General features: G+C 39.4%; 1 long non-coding RNA gene across 4 annotated transcripts in view; it reads right to left on the reverse strand.

Annotated features, from left to right (window-relative positions):
- The window catches only part of LOC128848900 (uncharacterized), a 90,972-nt gene that overhangs the window by 44,590 nt on the left and 27,476 nt on the right, over positions 1 to 18,906 (reverse strand). For 2 of the 4 annotated variants that reach the window (XR_008447127.1, XR_008447126.1), the window contains one exon: positions 7,449 to 7,986. The exons of 1 other annotated variant lie outside the window; for it this stretch is intronic. This is a non-coding gene — a long non-coding RNA (uncharacterized LOC128848900). Of the gene's footprint in view, positions 1 to 3,484; positions 4,727 to 7,448; positions 7,987 to 18,906 lie in introns of those variants that run through there. One more of the 4 variants, XR_008447129.1, reaches the window with a different exon arrangement.

The raw sequence follows: 18,906 nt of genomic DNA on the forward strand, positions 1-18,906 counted from the left end.
ACCTTACCACCTTCCAAGTGTTGGCAGACGATTTCCTTAATTACTTGCTCCATTATCTTCCCTGGCACAGAAGTTAAACTAACTGGTCTGTAGTTACCTGGGTTGTTTTTATTTCCCTTTTTATAGATGGGCACTATATTTGCCCTTTTCCAGTCTTCTGGAATCTCTCCCGTCTCCCATGACTTTCCAAAGATAATAGCTAGAGGCTCAGATACCTCCTCTATTAGCTCCTTGAGTATTCTAGGATGCATTTCATCAGGCCCGGGTGACTTGCAGGCATCTAACTTTTCTAAGTGATGTTTAACTTGTTCTTTTTTTATTTTATCCGCTAAACCTACCCCCTTCCCATTAGCATTCACTATGTTAGGCATTCCTTCAGACTTCTCGGTGAAGACCGAAACAAAGAAGTCATTAAGCATCTCTGCCATTTCCAAGTTTCCTGTTACTGTTTCTCCCTCTTCACTAAGCAGTGGGCCTACCCTGTCTTTGGTCTTCCTCTTGCTTCTAATGTATTGATAAAAAGTCTTCTTGTTTCCTTTTATTCCCGTAGCTAGTTTGAGCTCATTTTGTGCCTTTGCCTTTCTAATCTTGCCCCTGCATTCCTGTGTTGTTTGCCTATATTCATCCTTTGTAATCTGTCCTAGTTTCCATTTTTTATATGACTCCTTTTTATTTTTTAGATCGTGCAAGATCTCGTGGTTAAGCCAAGGTGGTCTTTTGCCACATTTTCTATCTTTCCTAACCAGCGGAATAGCTTGCTTTTGGGCCCTTAATAGTGTCCCTTTGAAAAACTGCCAACTCTCCTCAGTTGTTTTTCCCCTCAGTCTTGATTCCCATGGGACCTTACCTATCAGCTCTCTGAGCTTCCCAAAATCTGCCTTCCTGAAATCCATTGTCTCTATTTTGCTGTTCTCCCTTCTACCCTTCCTTAGAATTGCAAAGTCTATGATTTCATGATCACTTTCACCCAGGCTGCCTTCTACTTTCACATTCTCAACGAGTTCCTCCCTATTTGTTAAAATCAAGTCTAGAACAGCTTCCCCCCTAGTAGCTTTTTCAACCTTCTGAAATAAAAAGTTGTCTCCAATGCAGTCCAAGAATTTGTTGGATAGTCTGTTCCCCGCTGTGTTATTTTCCCAACATATATCCGGATAGTTGAAGTCCCCCATCACCACCAAATCTTGGGCTTTGGATGATTTTGTTAGTTGCTTGAAAAAAAGCCTCATCCACCTCTTCCACCTGGTTAGGTGGCCTGTAGTAGACGCCTAGCATGACATCTCCCTTGTTTTTTGCCTCTTTAAGCCTAACCCAGAGACTCTCAACACTTCCGTCTCCTATGTCCATCTCTACCTCAGTCCAAGTGTGTACATTTTTAATATATAAGGCAACACCTCCTCCCTTTTTCCCCTGTCTATCCTTCCTGAGCAAGCTGTACCCATCCACACCAACATTCCAATCATGTGTATTATCCCACCAAGTTTCAGTGATGCCAACAATGTCATAGTTGTATTTATTTATTAGCACTTCCAGTTCTTCCTGCTTATCCCCCATACTTCTCGCATTTGTATATAGGCATCTAAGATTCCCACTCTTCACAATAAGCATAGCTGTCAATGAAGAGACACCTGTTCATGCTCTCTGTATGTGTGTATATATATCTCCTCAATATATGTTCCACTCTATATGCATCCGAAGAAGTGGACTGTAGTCCACGAAAGCTTATGCTCTAATAAATCTGTTAGTCTCTAAGGTGCCACAAGTACTCCTGTTCTTTTTAATGAAGAGCCATTACGTTTAAAAAAAAAAAAGTCTCTTCCAACAAATGACACCAAACATGACTTAGCCCTCTCCTTCACTGAGAAATGTTGAGTAGAATTTTACTGGTTTGTAAGTACAGCATACAGTGTACTTGGACTCCAAACTGTAAATCAATATCTGTAGCTGAAAGGTGACATTTCAACAGCGGTGGCATGCTGGAGCCTGTCAGTATCTTTTTTCTTTCTTTCTTTAGTATCGGGTTATACATTCCTTAAATAAATGATGACCACACTTCCTATATATAAAATTTTCACAGCAAAATGACTGACCAAGTATTATTATATCAACTACAATTGGTTAATAACATAGTAAAAGCATTCTGATTGGTTAATAACTTAGATTGGTTAATAATTAAATTACATGGTGTTTTAATATCCTGTGCTGCAAAGAGTCGCAGGCGTCACATTAAAGAGCCACTTGCTACTGGCAAGCCTCAGTCTGAGTATCGCTGATGTGTATGTACACACATACACACACACACAGTAAGAGCAAAGACAGTAGACACTAAGCATAATGAGCATTAGGAAAAATGGACCGTTATAGACTTATTAACCATTGCCATAATGTAAATACAGTGAAGGAGCAGTATGGGTTTTAATTAGGGATTGTCACACCATGGCTTTAAATTATGAGCTTTTAAAGTACAGTTGCTGTCTCAGCTCCAGAGTGGTGAAAGGATAGGCAAAGAGATGTTGAAGAACCAAAAGCTGCAGGACAAGGAGGTGACAGGAGAAAGGGTCATCAGGAGGGGGGAAGCTGAAACAAGAGAGCAAGGAGCCTCAGCAGGAAAATTGGAAGAAAAGGAGGTAAAGGCAGAAAGAAGGGAACATGCAGGAAAGAGGGGAGAGGCTGCAGGAGAGAGAACTAAGAGAAGCCAAGCGCTTCAATAAAAGGAATTGCAACAAGAAAGGGTCAGGATCTGTGGAGAAGGCGCTCTTCTTGTTTCTCCTGCTCCGTGTTTTGCTTCCAACTGGGATATGTTTGGGTTTTTTGAAACCCAAACGTTATTTTGAAACACTCTTAATATATTTTATGAGCCAAGCAATGGACTCAACTGTCAGGAAACAGCATGCCTAATAAAGTACTCATGCAAAGATGTGCAAGCAATGACAAACACAGTTACTGTAATTGAATGTGCAAATGAGGCATTCAGTTGCATGCACATTTTTGCGCACACAATTAGACAATCATTTTTCTGGTGTCTACATATATATCAACAAGGACTTGAAGAAAAAAGAATATTTAGGAGATATAGAACACTGTACATTTTTAAAGTGCTTTAAAAACATTAGCTGATTAATCTTCACAGCACATCTGTGTGGGAGAGTAAAAAGTGATTCCAGATTTCATGGCTTGATAACAGAGATATGAAAGTGGATTGAAAATTAAATAAATGAGAAATATGGAAAAGACAAATTAAATGAATTGGGGAAGTGTTCTAATATTTTACATTGCCTACAAACAAGATATTCTGGAAACCAAGAAGTTGGTGGTTTATTAATCTACAGTAATAGGTTTTGAGAGAAAGAAAGTTGTGTTTATGACTTTGGCCTCTTAGATGTTGCAGCATCCTTTTAATTTAATTATAGCCCAACAATTCACCAGTACCCAGTAACAGAGAAAGCCATCTTAGTAAGAGCGGACAATTTTCAGTCTTACCAGTGTCTTCAGCATAATTAAAGAACCTTTATTTTAGCAGACCACAAGGAAGCTGGCAAGGTGATTTCATACAACGGAATGGTTGGAGTTATCAATAGGGTCATTTACAATAATTCTACTTGCAAATTGTACATCATCCCCCTAACAATAAATATAAAATCCTGGACAGATATTTGATGTCCCAGTCTTGAGTAATGAAATGTAATTAACCTGTATCTAATTCCAGATTCTGGCACCCGCCATTCTAGCCTTTCTCAGCAGTTCTTGTTAGCAATGCAGAAAGAAGATGCTGCCCAGGCTCTCTCTGCTGGGAAAGCTTTGTGTTGTACAAGGCTGCAGGAGACTTTTAGAACAGGATTGTGGCAGGCCCCACATGCCCAGACAGGGGAATAACAAAGCATCCCTTATGCTCATCTGCAGGCATGGGTTACAGTTTAGTGAGGAAAGCACCCTCTGCAGGCTGATATCCCTTGCCTGTGCAGATGGATGGGGATTATTCAAGGCAGTGGAGTGATCAGAGCTTTGACTCTGCCCTTCCCCCAATACTCCATTGGGCACAGCTGGTGCCAGGTAAAGATACAAATTATTCCCCCCACGATGGTGACATTCGGAGTCTCATTTCTGTCCCTGGTCCACTCCTGGGGCAGGGCAACTGCACCTAACTCTGATTTACTGGTAAACCCAAAGTCTAGACCTCAAATTTGAAAAAGGAAAGGTGGGGAAGGAGTTAGGAAATCTGTACAGGGCCAAAACTCAAGGATTTTAGAATCCTAAAGTACTCAGATCTAGAATCCAAATGGCTCAGAATGCAACAGCTTGACTTCATAAGCAGGATCCTTTAGTTTTTAGACAAAATCAATATTACTCAGTATGCCCTGACAAGAAGTTCCATGTTATAGTTTGTATTGATTTTCAAAGTCTATTCTTTTACAAATTCCTTTGTACACCTTTTAAGGAAAAGTCAGGGAAAGGCAGGATGATTGAGGTAATCAGAACTAGTATATTGGGTCCTTTAACCTCTCAGCTACTGGTTTAAATCAAGGTGAACTAACTCAGAAGTAATCAAAACTATTTTACTGGGTATGTTTTGAATCCACTTTGTTTAAATGCAGCAGACACAAGGAGCAGCTAGAAGTTTCCCTGAAGGCATATAGATTTCAGGTATATACGTGGACTTTCTTTAGTTGTTTGGAAACAAAAGCACCTCTTCTCTCCAAGTGGCTGAATCCGGCATAGAGGTGGAGAAGTGCTATATGACAAAGGGAAAGATGGCATTAGACAAGTACGGCTCAGCAGACAGGCCAAGAACACAAGGACCATGGGACATGGCCTGAAGGTTGTCCCTCTATGTCAGGGAGGAGCAATGTTGATGAGACAGTAAGGAATACCAGTGTCACTTATGTATGTAATTCAAGTTATGTAACTCTGCATGAATATAAGGTATAATCTAAGTATAAAAAGCAATCAGGAGGACACATTTTACAAGGCCTTTTAAATTCACAGGCACAAATTGTTGTTGTTGCTGTTGTAAATGTCCCTGAACTGCATTTTCTCTTGAATGGGTGTATATATGCATATCAAAGCAATTAAGAAAGTACATTTTCCATATTCAGCTTTGATGGCATCACTATAGAATGACACATTTTAGTTAAAATGGCTTGTGAATAAATATTTTTGCAGGCATCACATAGCAAGCTGATGTATAATCTGTGCATAGTAAAAGAACTCACAACTGATACACATTGTAGCACATAGGCTGCATATAAATAATTAGGTCAGTGTTAAAACTAAAGGGAGAAGGGCCAGAAAAAGAAAAGATTCAGCCAACAAAGAGAGCAAGGGATGTATCATGATCCTATATTCAGTTTTGAGCTGTTCAGACTGGATGTTCTGTGATACATTACAAGGATGTGATCTGGCATTTGGTGGTAGGTCAGAGCAGACTGTCTACACTAAGATAGGTATATGGATGACCCCTTTTAGCTATAGACAAGGGGGGAAACTATACAAGCCCTATTGACAGTATAAGTATAGTTAGTTTCAGTGCAGACTGATCATTAGAATTTTTGCATATTCATCAGAGTCTCTTGGGAAGAGTGACACTTAGAATCTTAGTTGCAATTATTTGTTTTGGAAATTAAGTTATATGTTAAAGAACCTAGGCATCCTGGGACTTTTAGCTGTAACAGCTACTTAGGTTTCACTAAACCAAGGGAATAAGTGATTCAAGTGGAACTGAGATGAGAGATTCTGACTCACATCCCTTCTCTACTGCCTGCAATATATGAGGTCTTGAAAGACCTTCTATATTATCAACAGGGGATCGAGGTACAATGATTTTCCTAGTCTATGTATGCTGATTAGAGCTGGCTGGAAAACAGCAATTCTGTTTCACACAAAAAAAGAAATTGAGATTTTCAAATTTGTTTTTATTGTGATGTGGAACAAAACAGAAACCTTTTGAATATTGTGTGAAAAAAAATAAGAGTGTGAGGCCTGCCTGAGAATAGCCAGGTTATTGGGGCACTCACCTGGGATGTAAAGAGGCCCAGGTTCAAGTCTCCTCTCAGTCCCTCAAAATAGGGATTTGAATGTTGGTCTCTCAAATTCTAGATGAGTGCCCTAATCCTCTGACTATTCTAGGTGGCTGACTCTTGTTCTTCTGTTCCAACCTTCACAAAATTCCAGCCTGTACCTTAGAAACCAAGATGTGTTTTGCAAAACATTTTCGTCTCAACAAAACAGAATTTTTTGCCAGAAAACAGTTTAGTCAAAAATTAGTTGACCACTTTACCAGTACATTCTAGTCCACTCTTTAGTATTGTCCTTGTGGCTTCAGAGGACCAATGTCCAAAACAGCAATAACCAACAGCCAGAGAAACTCCAGCTCTAGTTACTACGGTGAAGTGTATTTATGCTAGCCTGGCTATGCTCCATATCTGGCTGTATGAGGATGCCTACTGACTGGAATAGGAGAGCACCTCCAACCAGGCTCCTCTAAGAGCACTTTTACTGTGTGTGAGATGCACAGTTTTGAGCACCTCATGACAGGAAGCAGGTCAATCTTTACCTTCCCAATATCTTTGACAAATCAATGGGCACAGCGGTCACTCCTCTGAAGTACTTGGCAATGGAGGCTTTCAGTCTTTGACTATAGGAAAGTGTGTAATGGAAGTTATGTAAATCATGGAATTTGTGTTACCTTCCTGCATAGTGAAATTTGTGCTCTGCATGTTTTAGGGAACTTAGGTCTTAGCCATATTTTTGCACCTGTGCACATCGTAAGAATTATGTTACAAACATGTTGCTGAATTTTTATTACACACGTTGAAGATTTTGCTGTAGTTGCAGCTCACACATCCATTAAGGAGCTTGCATATGCCATGCAACTTGCATTATGCAGGCATGATATGGAATTTGTGTTGGAGCTTGCATCTCATGCACATTGTGAAGCTTGTGCTTTGAGCATGTTCTCTCCATCTAGCTATCTCCCTGTCTATTGTATTCAATTTTTACCCATCACTGTGGCATCTAAGTACCACTGGAGATGAGTAGCCTGGCACATGTGTATGCCATGAAATTTGTGCTCACATAGTACAATTTACTGGGGAAGAGGAAAGGAGAAGGGAGTGGTGTGCATGTGTGATGGAGTTGGTGTTGTGCAGATGTGTTCAGAAATTTGGTTTTATGTGGTCCAAACTTGCATGTTTTCCATTTCTCAGTCATCACACTTTACTGAAGAAGTAATTGTGTCACTCAGAAGGGTCTTCATTATTTCTCCATTTCAGTTTTCCTCCTGGCTTCAACAGTTGAGATGTGGAGAAAGGTTTTGTTTGTTTAAGCATAGGACTGGGAGTCAGTGGAGTCTAGATTTTTTGCCAGAAATTTCCTGTGCTATTTTTGAGGAGCCAGTTAGCCTGGCTGTGGCAGTTTCCATACCTGTAAAATGCTGGGGAGATACTGATACTTACCGTCCTTGGCTAAGCACTCTCAAGTCTTCAGGAGACGAGCTCAATGTGGGTACCTGGTTTTGCTTTTTTAACCATCTTGGCATTTTTCTAGAGGCAGCACATTCAATTTGTAAATCTCGGACCAAGCTCTGGATTTCCACTAGCAAGAGCTGATGTAAAATTGTCAGCCAGCTGTCCCAAATTGGTCATCTGAAACATGCGGACGAACTCATCCTGCCAAGTCTTTTCTAGAGCTCACAGTTAATGCCTGTGAGTCAGTGGAATGATACTCAACGTGATGTCACCAGGGCCAGCTCCAGGCACCAGCGAAGGAAGCAACTGCCTGGGGTGGCCAATAGAAAGGGGCAGCACTCCGTCCGTTATTGGGGCGGCACGTCTGGGTCTGTGGCAATTCGGCAACCAGTCGATCAGTCCCTTTCTCATTCTTCGGTGGCACTTAGGCGGCAGCTCAATCAAATTTTTCTTTTTTCTCTTTTTTTATTCACTGCTTGGGGTGGCAAAACAGCTGGAGCCGGTCCTGGATGTCACCAGACCTAACCTTCCCGGGGTTAAAATGAATTGTTAGGTCAGATTAATTAAAACATTCTGTTTTCAGTGAAACATTTTGTGCATGTGTGTTGGGTTTTTTTCCTGCAGCAAACCCCCTCCATAATATGAGATTATACACTGGTCTTGCTACATGTGGGCTTTCCATTGTACATAGTCAACCCACATTATTACAAACCCTGAAACCAGTGTTTTCCCTCTTGAAGGGGGTGTTTGCAGAAGGTTATGATTATAACTGTTTTAATATGTAACCTTTTATTGTAAACAATTCACTCACAATAGGTCTATCTTTTGTTTGCCACAAAGTTATACATTAGATCTGGATTAATGATTGACTTGGCTGTATGGTAATTTATTGCTTTCAGTCTGTGTAGGTACAATATGATCATTCCGTTTTCTATAGATTTTTTTTTTAATGTAACCTAATTATAAAAACCCTCCGCCCTGTAAAAATGTTATTTGCTTCTGGCTTTCATATGCATGTTTGGATGAAAGATGAGCAAAATTGAATAATGACTAGCACTTGGCCTTTCTAACCGCACATTATGCTGCTCTGCTATTTGTATTTTTCCTTAAATATTCATTGTTTTCATACTACATTCTGAAACCTTTCCTTCCCTGTTGCGTAGAGTATTTTCTCATCTCAGTGTGCAGAGATTTATGTGCATAATCCCCATGAACTTGAATGGGAATCCGGCGTCACAGAGACACACACATCTGGCTTGGAGAGGAGGGAGTAAGAATTCTGTGTTGGCTACTCAGACATGTATGTGCCTGCTTGCTTTGCCTGCAGCAAGTGGGTGGGGGAAGAGGGTGGAGTCAAGCCAATGCACCAGCCAGCACAGCAGAGCCAACACAGGGATGGAGTATTTACTACTGCTGTGGAGAAGGGAGGGAGCAGGGACCAAATTGTGGCCATCCTTTCCTGGGATAGGCATGCTACCTGCTACTCTTTACATTGAGTTGTGTCCTTGTGGCACAATCTAGCCCACTGAGAAAAGAAGACAGAATTCCCTCTGTATGCAACAAATTTTCTACTAGTCCATATTCAAAACCTTACTGGAATAATTAAGAGCACAAGCACATGGAGCATTTACTCTGCTGTAATATAGTGAAAAACCCTGGAAAGGGAATGGTGGAAAATACTGATTTTTCACCATCAGAATGAGAAATTGTTCTAAATGTCTAAATGGGAAATGGAAACTGATAGCAAATAATGGCATTGGCACGCTTTTATATCCTCTGCATCTATTCATTTCCATGAGAAGAATTGCATAAAGTAATAATATGAAAACTAGAAGTGCTGGTTGCAGAATTATGCTGCTGAGAGGCCAATAAAGCTACAGAGCAGTGCTTTTCACTCTTGTTGACAGAGGCCAGTCATAACACTCTCCAGGTATCACAGCTCCGAATTTGTGCCTCAAGCTGTCAACGGAAGCAGTAGCAGCAAAATGATAACAAACTGACTTAGTGCTCATAGTGCCCCAACATACTTGCCCTCTGTAATAGTGAAGCCAATACACATTCAGAGCCTCTAGACTAATCCTGCATTTGGAGCTCCAGATGCAGGGCAGCTAGATTCGCATCTCAATCACTCCAAAGCACTTGTCAGGAAGAAAAAAAATGCTGGGTGAAATCCTATCCTCATTGAAATAAATGGCAAAATTCCCATTGACATTAATATGCTCAGACTTTCAACCCCACACTACTTCCCTCATCCTAATCCAGCCCCCCTTCTTCCCACAGGCTCTGGAAGCAATGCAGTAAAAGTGTAAGAAATCACTTCTGTTTAACTGTGTTATCTGGGCAAACATAAAATTAACATAAAGTGAACCTATGCTGTGGCAGGAATCCTGCATACAAATATTTGATCAGTTACCAAGGCGAACATACAGCTGTCACCTCCAGGCAATATAAAAGGCCAATTTTTCAAAGTTTTCTGCACCAGTTTGCACGTGGAGATTTGCACAAACATTAATCTGTGTTTGTGCACTCAGTCCCATACATTACTTCTGTCCCTATTTATATATATGCAAAATAATTGATTCTTTTTTCACCGTATCCTTCCAAAAGTCTCTCCTGTTCTAGTGTATTACAATGGACTTTAAAATGTCCCCATTTTTGCTTCCCAAATAAAGTATATCACTTTTGCTGACCAAAGCTACGTCAGTCAATGGTGTATGAAGAAGAGAGAGAACTGTGCATTTATGAGAGAGAACTGTGTAACTAAATTACAATTTAGAGAGAGCAGTTAGAGTTAGGTACCAGATAACAGCAATCTATCCATTGATGTGCTCAGGGGGGAAATGTGAAGCTTCTACATCCAGGAATTTTACACTAAAACAAGGATTTCTAAGATACTTCAGGACAGAGAGAAGACTTTCAACACAGCAACTATAACTGATAGAGCTGGATTATCTGCTGTGGTATAGCTGCTTTGTGCTCTACAGAAGCAGGCTGTCGCATGAGATTGCTGGTACTTTGAGCTCAAGACACCATCAGAACCTTCCTCACAGTATTTCATCACAGTTCCAGTGGCACCAGTAAGTGGAGGGTTGGTGACTATCAATAATGTTGAAAAGAAGTTAAGACTAAAAATGAGTGGGAAGCAGCATTCCTATCCTGCAATAATTTTTGCAATTTCAAAAAATTTCCCATCCCAAATCAGGATGAAGATTTGAAACCTTAATATTTGTGAACTGAAAAAAAGGGGCCAGTTGGTTGAAACATTTTGATTTGATTTTTCCCTTTTTAAAAAACATAATTGATAGTAAAATAAACTTACATTTTGAAATGAAAAATGGAATTTCATGTCAAAACAGGACATCTGGATGATTTCTAAACTTTTTTTTTTAATTCAAAATGGGAAATTTTGTCAGATCCACCAACCCCTTTTCCATGAACAGTTTCAACTAATTGGTATTTTCCAATGGAAAAATGTTTTATTGAAAAATTCCTGACCAACTCTAGTCAAAACTCTCCATACAGTTTTTGTTTGAGTTTTTAGTGGGCAGTTCAGCTCTTTGTTTTATGAATCTAAGACAGTTCCCACCATGGATGTTTCTTGTATTATACCTTTTTTATATTGATAAACAGCTTTCTGATTGGCTGGCAAGTTTTCTGTTAGAGGTCCAATCATTTAGTCTAGATATAAACTTGCACCGAAAACTCAGGAGCTCTCTGAAATTGGAAATTTGTATCTCATGGAGGGAGGGGGGAAGGGCACAGTGTATTCTACAAGCAAGTTGTGTCCCTTGCTTCTTTAGTTCTATTAATCATCATTTCAGCACCTGCCGTGATATCAGTAAAATGGCATCAGTTATATCAAGCATTAAATAATGTTATTTCCATATCAAAGAGTGTGGAACACGGGGAGACAATCACCCTTTCAGTTAGTTACTAATAGAAATTCAGAAATAAATCCTCTCTAAATACAGTCATTAACCACTCAGCAATGTTTAGATGATAGTGCCTGGAAAACTAATGATGCATCTGATCATTTTGATGCATGTAAAGGGGTAAAATTGTAAAATGTAGATGGTAAACTGAGGCCTTCAGCCTACAATCAGATCTACACAAGTGCAAAGGTCCAATTACAGGACTGGGGCATATGACTGTAGCCTCTTTGGGGTGGGGACCATATATTCATATTCATAAAAACATAGTGTTTTTAGAGCAGCTTGCAAAATGGGGCCCTGATATTGACTGGGGACTCTGGTCACTACTGTAGTGTGATGTAATGATATCAGAAGGCTCACAACTAGGTTTAAAGGAGGATAGGTCCAGATCCTACTAGCTGGTGACTGTTCCGTGCAAGTTGCTTACTGCTATTAGTTCCCAATGAATGTTATGGGAGTTGAGAACACTCAGCATCTCACAGAAGGAGCTGAGCTCCTTGCAGGATGGGAGCCTCAGACAAGATTTTCAAAAATAGAAGCCCAAAGCTAGACTACTATGTCGTTGCCTGATTTTCAAAAGTGTTGAGTTCACATCGGCTTCAGTGGGAGCTGCTGGGTACTTGGCACTTCTGAAAGCCAGGCCACTCATTTAAGAGCCTAAATATAGACTTAGGGATCTAACTTTAAACTCGCATTTTTTAAAATCTTGGCCTTAATTGCTACATACATTTATTTCTATGTGCGGAGATATGGACATGCAATTCCCCACAAAGGCCTGATCCTGTGAGGGGCTGAGCAGCTTCAACTCTCGTTCATCCCTTTGCTCCCATATTTGGAAGAGAGCTGAAATCAATGGGAGTGGAGGAGAGTCAGCATCTTACCTGATCAGAGTCATGGCATAAATCCTGAAAATGGGACATTGGGAGATGTACAGTCTGTTTCATGTACCACATGCTGGGTAACAACAGGAAAGGAATCCATGCTTGTAAAACTAAACTGACTCTTTATTAAAAGAGATGCTGCAACTGCCATGACCATTTTAGCCAAATGCCCACAGACTGACTTCCTGGTGCCATTTCCAAATTCTTCCCTCCTGCAACCAGTGCTCCTCCCTCCAAGTTCCATGCAGGTTGCTACACTATCTATTCCACCATTGAAAAGAATTCAAGTTTAATATGGATGCAAAGGCCCGCTTGTCTGCAGCCGCAGAGGTATTTTCTGTGGAAAGGGCTAACATTGTGAATCTGATTCTGCACTATGTCACTCCAGTTTTACGCTTGTATCATTCTGTTGAAATCAGCTATATTAGTGTAAAGCTGGAGATGGAGTAACAGTTAGGAATCAGTCCCTCAATATGAAAGTTTCTTTAGCCCCAATAAGCCTAACATTTTAACTTCATCCCTTCAAATAAGGGCATATTTTCACAACTAATTGTTATTTTAATAGAGTTTCTAGGATATGCTGAAAATGCTCCACCTTTAAAAATACCAGCTGGGGTTGAGGACCTGTCAAAAACCTCTCTTAAAATGTGAGACTTACTTATCTTCATTTCCTGAAAGGTCCAGCTTTCCTAGTCATAATGAGACTATACCCTATGTCCTCCCAGAGCCTCGAAAAGGCTTCTTAGAAATAAAACTTCCCATGATAACATTATCATGATGGTGATTTGAGTCATTTTTGGGGATCTTTGTTTAGCACCAGTAGAATTTCTTCCTGTGTTTTGAGCTCAATCCAGCTCCCATTAAAGCCAATAAGAGTTTTTTCACTGACTTCAAAGAGAGCAAGATAGGGCCCTTAATAAGGAGCATTCATTTGGGGGAAAATATGTTCTCTTTACAAGTATGTACATGTTTCTAGTCTTACAGCTTTGCTGAAGGGGATTACAGGCTATATACTGTGTGTATGAGTCATGCTGATGAATCAGAGTTTTTCCTAGTTTTCAAACTGTGGTTTTCTTTGTAATAAAGAATACATTGTCCTTTCACAGCCAAAACTACACAATCACATCACTTTCACAGACTGACTAAAGGAAGACAATATCTATGGACTTTTTGTCTCATGAAAATCAAAAAGGGGCAACATTAGAACAACATTTTTTGCCTGAATTGGCTACTTTGAAAACAGACAGTGTGAGTGAATGTGACAGGTTTAATTTTCATTCAATAGTTGCAAGATCCAGAAACAAACAAGCAGCTAGGTAAATGGACAGAAAACTGACTTCTCAGACACTAAGTCCATCTTACCCAACTTTGAGCTTTCGGAAAACCATTATAGATAAAAACCAAAATAAACATGTGTCCACTCTGATTCATGGGTCAGCGGTGTATGTCATCATTGAACATTTATAATGGAGTGGAATAACAATGCATTGCATTTTGAGAGACATGGCCATAATTTTGTGGTATACTGAGGTTTCATTTCCAGCTTTCTTTTTTTAATAACTCTCTAGGTCTTTTTAGAGTGAAAATAGTCTTGAAAATGTAAAGTGATTGACATTTAAGGCTTTTGGGTCAGGTCCTCAGCTGGTGTAAATCAATCAAGCACCCCTGAAGTTAATACAGCAATGCTGATTTACATCAGGTGGGGATCTAGGCCATTATCAAATCACTCCCCTTAGTGAAATAGTCTCCCAGGAGAAGTGATGGACGCCCCATTTCTTGGAGCACATTGAAAGCTAGACTGGACACAATACTAGCAAATGCACAATAGATGACATCAGCAGGCAGATGAAGAACTTAAGGGTCCTTACCATTGCTAGATGCTGTGATATGTCGAGCTGAGTTGTTTGCAACACAAAATTAGTTTAGTACCAGCTAAGAAAAAAATTGCCAATTGCCATGATTATTAGTGAGAAAAGAGACCAGAAATAGAGGAGAGAAATCTCTGAAAAGATTTTAGAACAACAGTTTTTAGGGTGTTTGATTTACTATTCAAGTGTGCACAGCTGCTGCTAGGGGGAAAAAATCCCGGCAACATGCCAAGGAGGAGAGACAAGGGTAGAACAGCAATAAGAGAGAGAAAGATTGTTTGCAGACTTGGCTATTAAATTGACTTGGAAATAGACAACTATTTTATGCAGGGAGGAATGAAGGGAACTATTTCAGATGGATTCCCACAAACTTACAGATATGGCACTGAAATGTTGCTTATATAGCACAGTAATTGCAGTATTGGAATCCACCCCTAGTTGTTCCACAGCTCCAGTCCAGTTTTCCTCATAAGCAACATTAGCTGCATTAGCAGCATCCCTATTTGTAGCTTATTTCTCTCTCTCTTCTTTCAAACAATAAGCCTGAATGGGAGATATTTAATTATTCATTTTATTGAGACTGTAGCAGTCAACACTGGCTGTCCAGAGTGGCTCAGGCTTTTTATAGGGAAATGATGCTACTGCCGCAGAAAATATGAAGCTGTGATAAATGCCACCTGATGGGAAAGGTTCAGGTACAAATCAGGAATGCTTAGCAAAAGTGGTTAGAGCAGCCCCTTCCCCACTTCTTTTCAACAGACTGAAGGATGTTTCCCTTTGGACCCAGAGATTTTTCATCATTCAAACAGATACCGATTGACTTGGTCTTGATAACATTGATTGGCTTTTTAGGGTGACAGTCCTATAATATATCCATTTATTCCGTTGCTCCCGCAACTGGACAGATAACATTTTATTCTGCTGCCTTTGCTGCTACTTATTCTATTCTGTCTCCTTGGCAACTTTTATTTTTGCCTACTTTTAAGCTTTCAGTAGAAATAGATTCATCTGCAGAGCAACAAGAGCATGGGTTAGATCCTCAGCCAATAGAGCTGGGCCAATTTACATCAGCTCAGGATCAGGCCTGCTTTTCCCAAGTTGTGTTCTGATTAACGCTCAGCAAGGGAGAAGGACTGGTTCTGGATTACTGGTTTGGATTACTTTGTTTATGAGACTCTCGCTTTGGTGATTAATGTCTCTGCATTAAACAAGCGTGGTTTCAAATCTGGCTTTGAAACATGGCTCTAGTAATACCGCCAGCTAATGCTCCTTCTCAGTCCAATGACTCCCTTTTTATGGAAAGTCTGAATGCTGTAACTTTTACAAGAGTCCCTACTTATCCTTATTTGCAAACACAATTTCTATTTGTTCCAATGAGAGGTGAATGCACCAGCTCAAATACTGGACAATTCTCACCAAGAAAGAAGCATTCTCAACATTGTCTTTTCAAGTAATTAACCAAGCCAGCTATTGAATTCCACGGAGAGGCCCTAAGTGCAACTTTATGCTCTTCCAGAATTCATTTGGAAACTGGATTCCAATTAGATGGAACTACTTTAGCCTAATGTGTTAGCTTATGTTTTTTCCTTTCTGCTACAGTTCAGTCATGATTTATTTTTGACCTTTACATTAATGTTTAAGGTGGCTATGGGTTTAACTAATGTTACTATCACAATTTCAAACTTTTGAGTGATCATACAGAGTGAGAATCATCAATAAGTTTTTAGCAAAGTGCAAAGGTGCTTTATGGGTGCCTATAGACATTGAGAAGAATTTTCAGAATTGTCTCAGGCCCACATAAATGTGATCAACAATTTCAATGGGTGTTAGGTGCCTAAATAACTTTCAGGGCATAAGTGATTTAGGAACATGCATCTCATTGACTTATGAAAATGTTACCCATCATCTTTCTGTCTATTGTATGGCCATGATTGCCTAAGATAAGAAATTAAAGACTTGGGTATAATTTTCAAAAGCACCTATTTGACTTTTGAAAATGGGACTTAGGCTCCTAAGTCACTTAGGCACATCTGAAAAATTTACCCTATACCTATAGGTTTGCAGTACTGTATTTTGGTTCCAGGCTTGCATTTTATCATTCTTACAACTGCACTGTTGCGTGCATGATTCTTGGGAAAGAGGAACTGCATAAGACCATGTGCATTGGCCAGTCATGGATGAGTTGAAAGCTTTGCTAACAAAAAATTGCGGCATTACTCTGCAAGTGTGATTGCAGTGTTCTTATTCCAAGCCTTTACAGTGCTTTGCATCCTTAATTTAAAATACTGAATCAAATTTCTCTATTAACTAAACAATAACTGAATGATTTTTACAAAGTTCTTGCCAACCTTATGATGGCACAAGCTTGTATCTTATACCTTGTCTGGTCCATTATGCTACATCCTTGGTTGCTGATGCTGATATGGTTTAATATTTGTTGTGCACTGTGTGAACTCGATTTCTTGTCTCCATGACAAGATCAACTATATTATGCTTTTCTAAACTTTATTATGGTCCCTATTAGTGGCGCAGCCTATTGTACCCTTTGAGATAACTGATACTGAGCACGTTTGTGGGGCTGGCTTGTCAGTGCCATAGAATTAGAGATGTCAGAGACCTATTAGCTCATTTTGTCAATTCTTCTGCCAGTATGGTATTGTTTACAGCAACATATTGCCGAGTGCTTTGTTGGGTCCAGTTTTAAATGATCCATGTAATGGCATTTCCATCACTTCCCTTTGGAGAATATTCAATTAAGTATTCTTCCTTACTACTAGGAAATGTTCCTGATGTTCCACTAAAATATTCCTTAGATTAATTTTATCCTAATATTCTTAGTTACAATTTCTTGGATGACTCTGAACAATGCCTCTCCCTCTTGGGTATATTTGCATGCAGTTCTAACCCTAACCTTAGTTTGTCATTTGGGCAGTTTATGCATATGTATGCATAAACAGTTTATGCATCCATCTAGACACTTAACCATTTTCTTTTCTTTTTTACCTTCCCTCAAATTTGCTGGGGTGTTTCTGGTTTTGAGGTGCCTAGAACCATACAAAGTATATTAGATCCACCTACCAGCAGATATGTAACAACTGATCCATGATAAAATGTCTCCAAAGCCCAAAACCACATTGCTGTGAAAAGGTAGATATTCACAGATCCCTGTTCCTCCTTCCAGAAGCATAATTTTGTATAAAATGTTTCATAAGTGTATGCAAACTATAACTAGACTTATTGTAGGCCACATTTTCTAAACGTGACATTATTGGCAATCCAAAGCAGTTCAAACATTCAGGATGCAAACAAAGCCTTTCCATGTCACATTAGCTTTGCTAGCCACCCAAAGATTTTTAGGTATCTCCAGTTTGTATGATTATTTGGAGGTTTACAATTTCTGTTAACTTTATTTGGAGGTTTACTATTTTTATTAACTAACTACATAGCAATTCCATTGGGTTAGTTGACTTTCTGATATAAGATGTCCCACATGAAGATAAAGACCAAGTTTAGGGGTGAGGTTTTGATTTTAAAATTTGGGATCAAAGAAAAAATCCCGATGTAGACTTAGGCTTTGGGCACATTTTCCTCCTGATTTCATCATGTAATTGTTTCCTATTTGTGGGGATTGCCCACAAAGTTCTGGCCAGACCGTGTCAATTCAAAGATGCTAAAAGCTAAGGTGACTAGCCAATCTGAATGAGAATTTCTGATGTATGTGAATGTTCCAAGTAAAAGCAGAAGGTGCTCTGCATTGGATTACATGCACTCCCAGTTCACTGATAGACTTTTTGTTTGTCTTCCTATATGACTCATTCCACTAAAAGTGATGCCGATTCTAATCTGGAATAGTTTGCAAAAGGAAGTGAGATATACAGACAAATGACAGGGTGTTGATGTATGAAGAGAAATGATACAGTATTCACATATGTAATTTTCTAATGTCAGAATTCACTTTCTCAAAAGTTATGAGCCTTCCTCATTTACATGCTTGTAGATGGTTACAGACACTAATGGACTTTGTACAAATCTGTTGGAGTCCGGAAAATGAATTGATCTTCCTATTTCATGTACAGTCACGAACAAATGCAATGACTTCATCAGAAGACACTGACAGAGGCAAAATATTCATTGATACATGATTCAATAATATTATGTATTTCGTTCTTTTCCTACCCTATAGCCTATCTGTACAACTACTTTTACATTCACGTGCCTCTGAAATTTTATTTAAAATAAAAATATATGAAATATTTGTATTCAAATATTACCTAGTTTATTTACTGCTAAATATGCTTTGTTTAAAGAGACTTAAATTGAAATGCTCTCATATTTGCCATAAAAAGGGAGCTCTTTGGGGCAGGGACTGTCTTTTTGTTCTGTGGCCATATAGTATCTAGCATAATGGGGTCCTGGTCCAAGACTAGGGCTTCTAGGTGCTACAATAACACAGTTAAAGAATTAATAGCAATCAAGTTAAGAAAAAGATTGGGAAAGTCATCTGAACTCCTTCCTTGCATAGTGCTCTGAAAAGAACCCACTGCGAATCCTTCAGATTCTTCTGAGCGAAGCCATAGCAGTTCTGTGAGGTAGAAGGAGCCCAAAGAACATAGTGTTGTGTAAGTGTAACAGAGATATTAGAACTGAATAGATCCTTCCACGTTTGGCTGGAAATGGGGTTGCAAATTATTTATTTTGTAACTGGTTTGCTGGCCCAGAAGTTCAAAAAGAGATCAGGCTCAAGGGTCTGCTCCAGTGATTCACA

The sequence above is a fragment of the Malaclemys terrapin genome, chromosome 14, assembly GCF_027887155.1.
Source record: "Malaclemys terrapin pileata isolate rMalTer1 chromosome 14, rMalTer1.hap1, whole genome shotgun sequence".
In the NCBI taxonomy this organism is placed as follows: domain Eukaryota; kingdom Metazoa; phylum Chordata; order Testudines; family Emydidae; genus Malaclemys; species Malaclemys terrapin.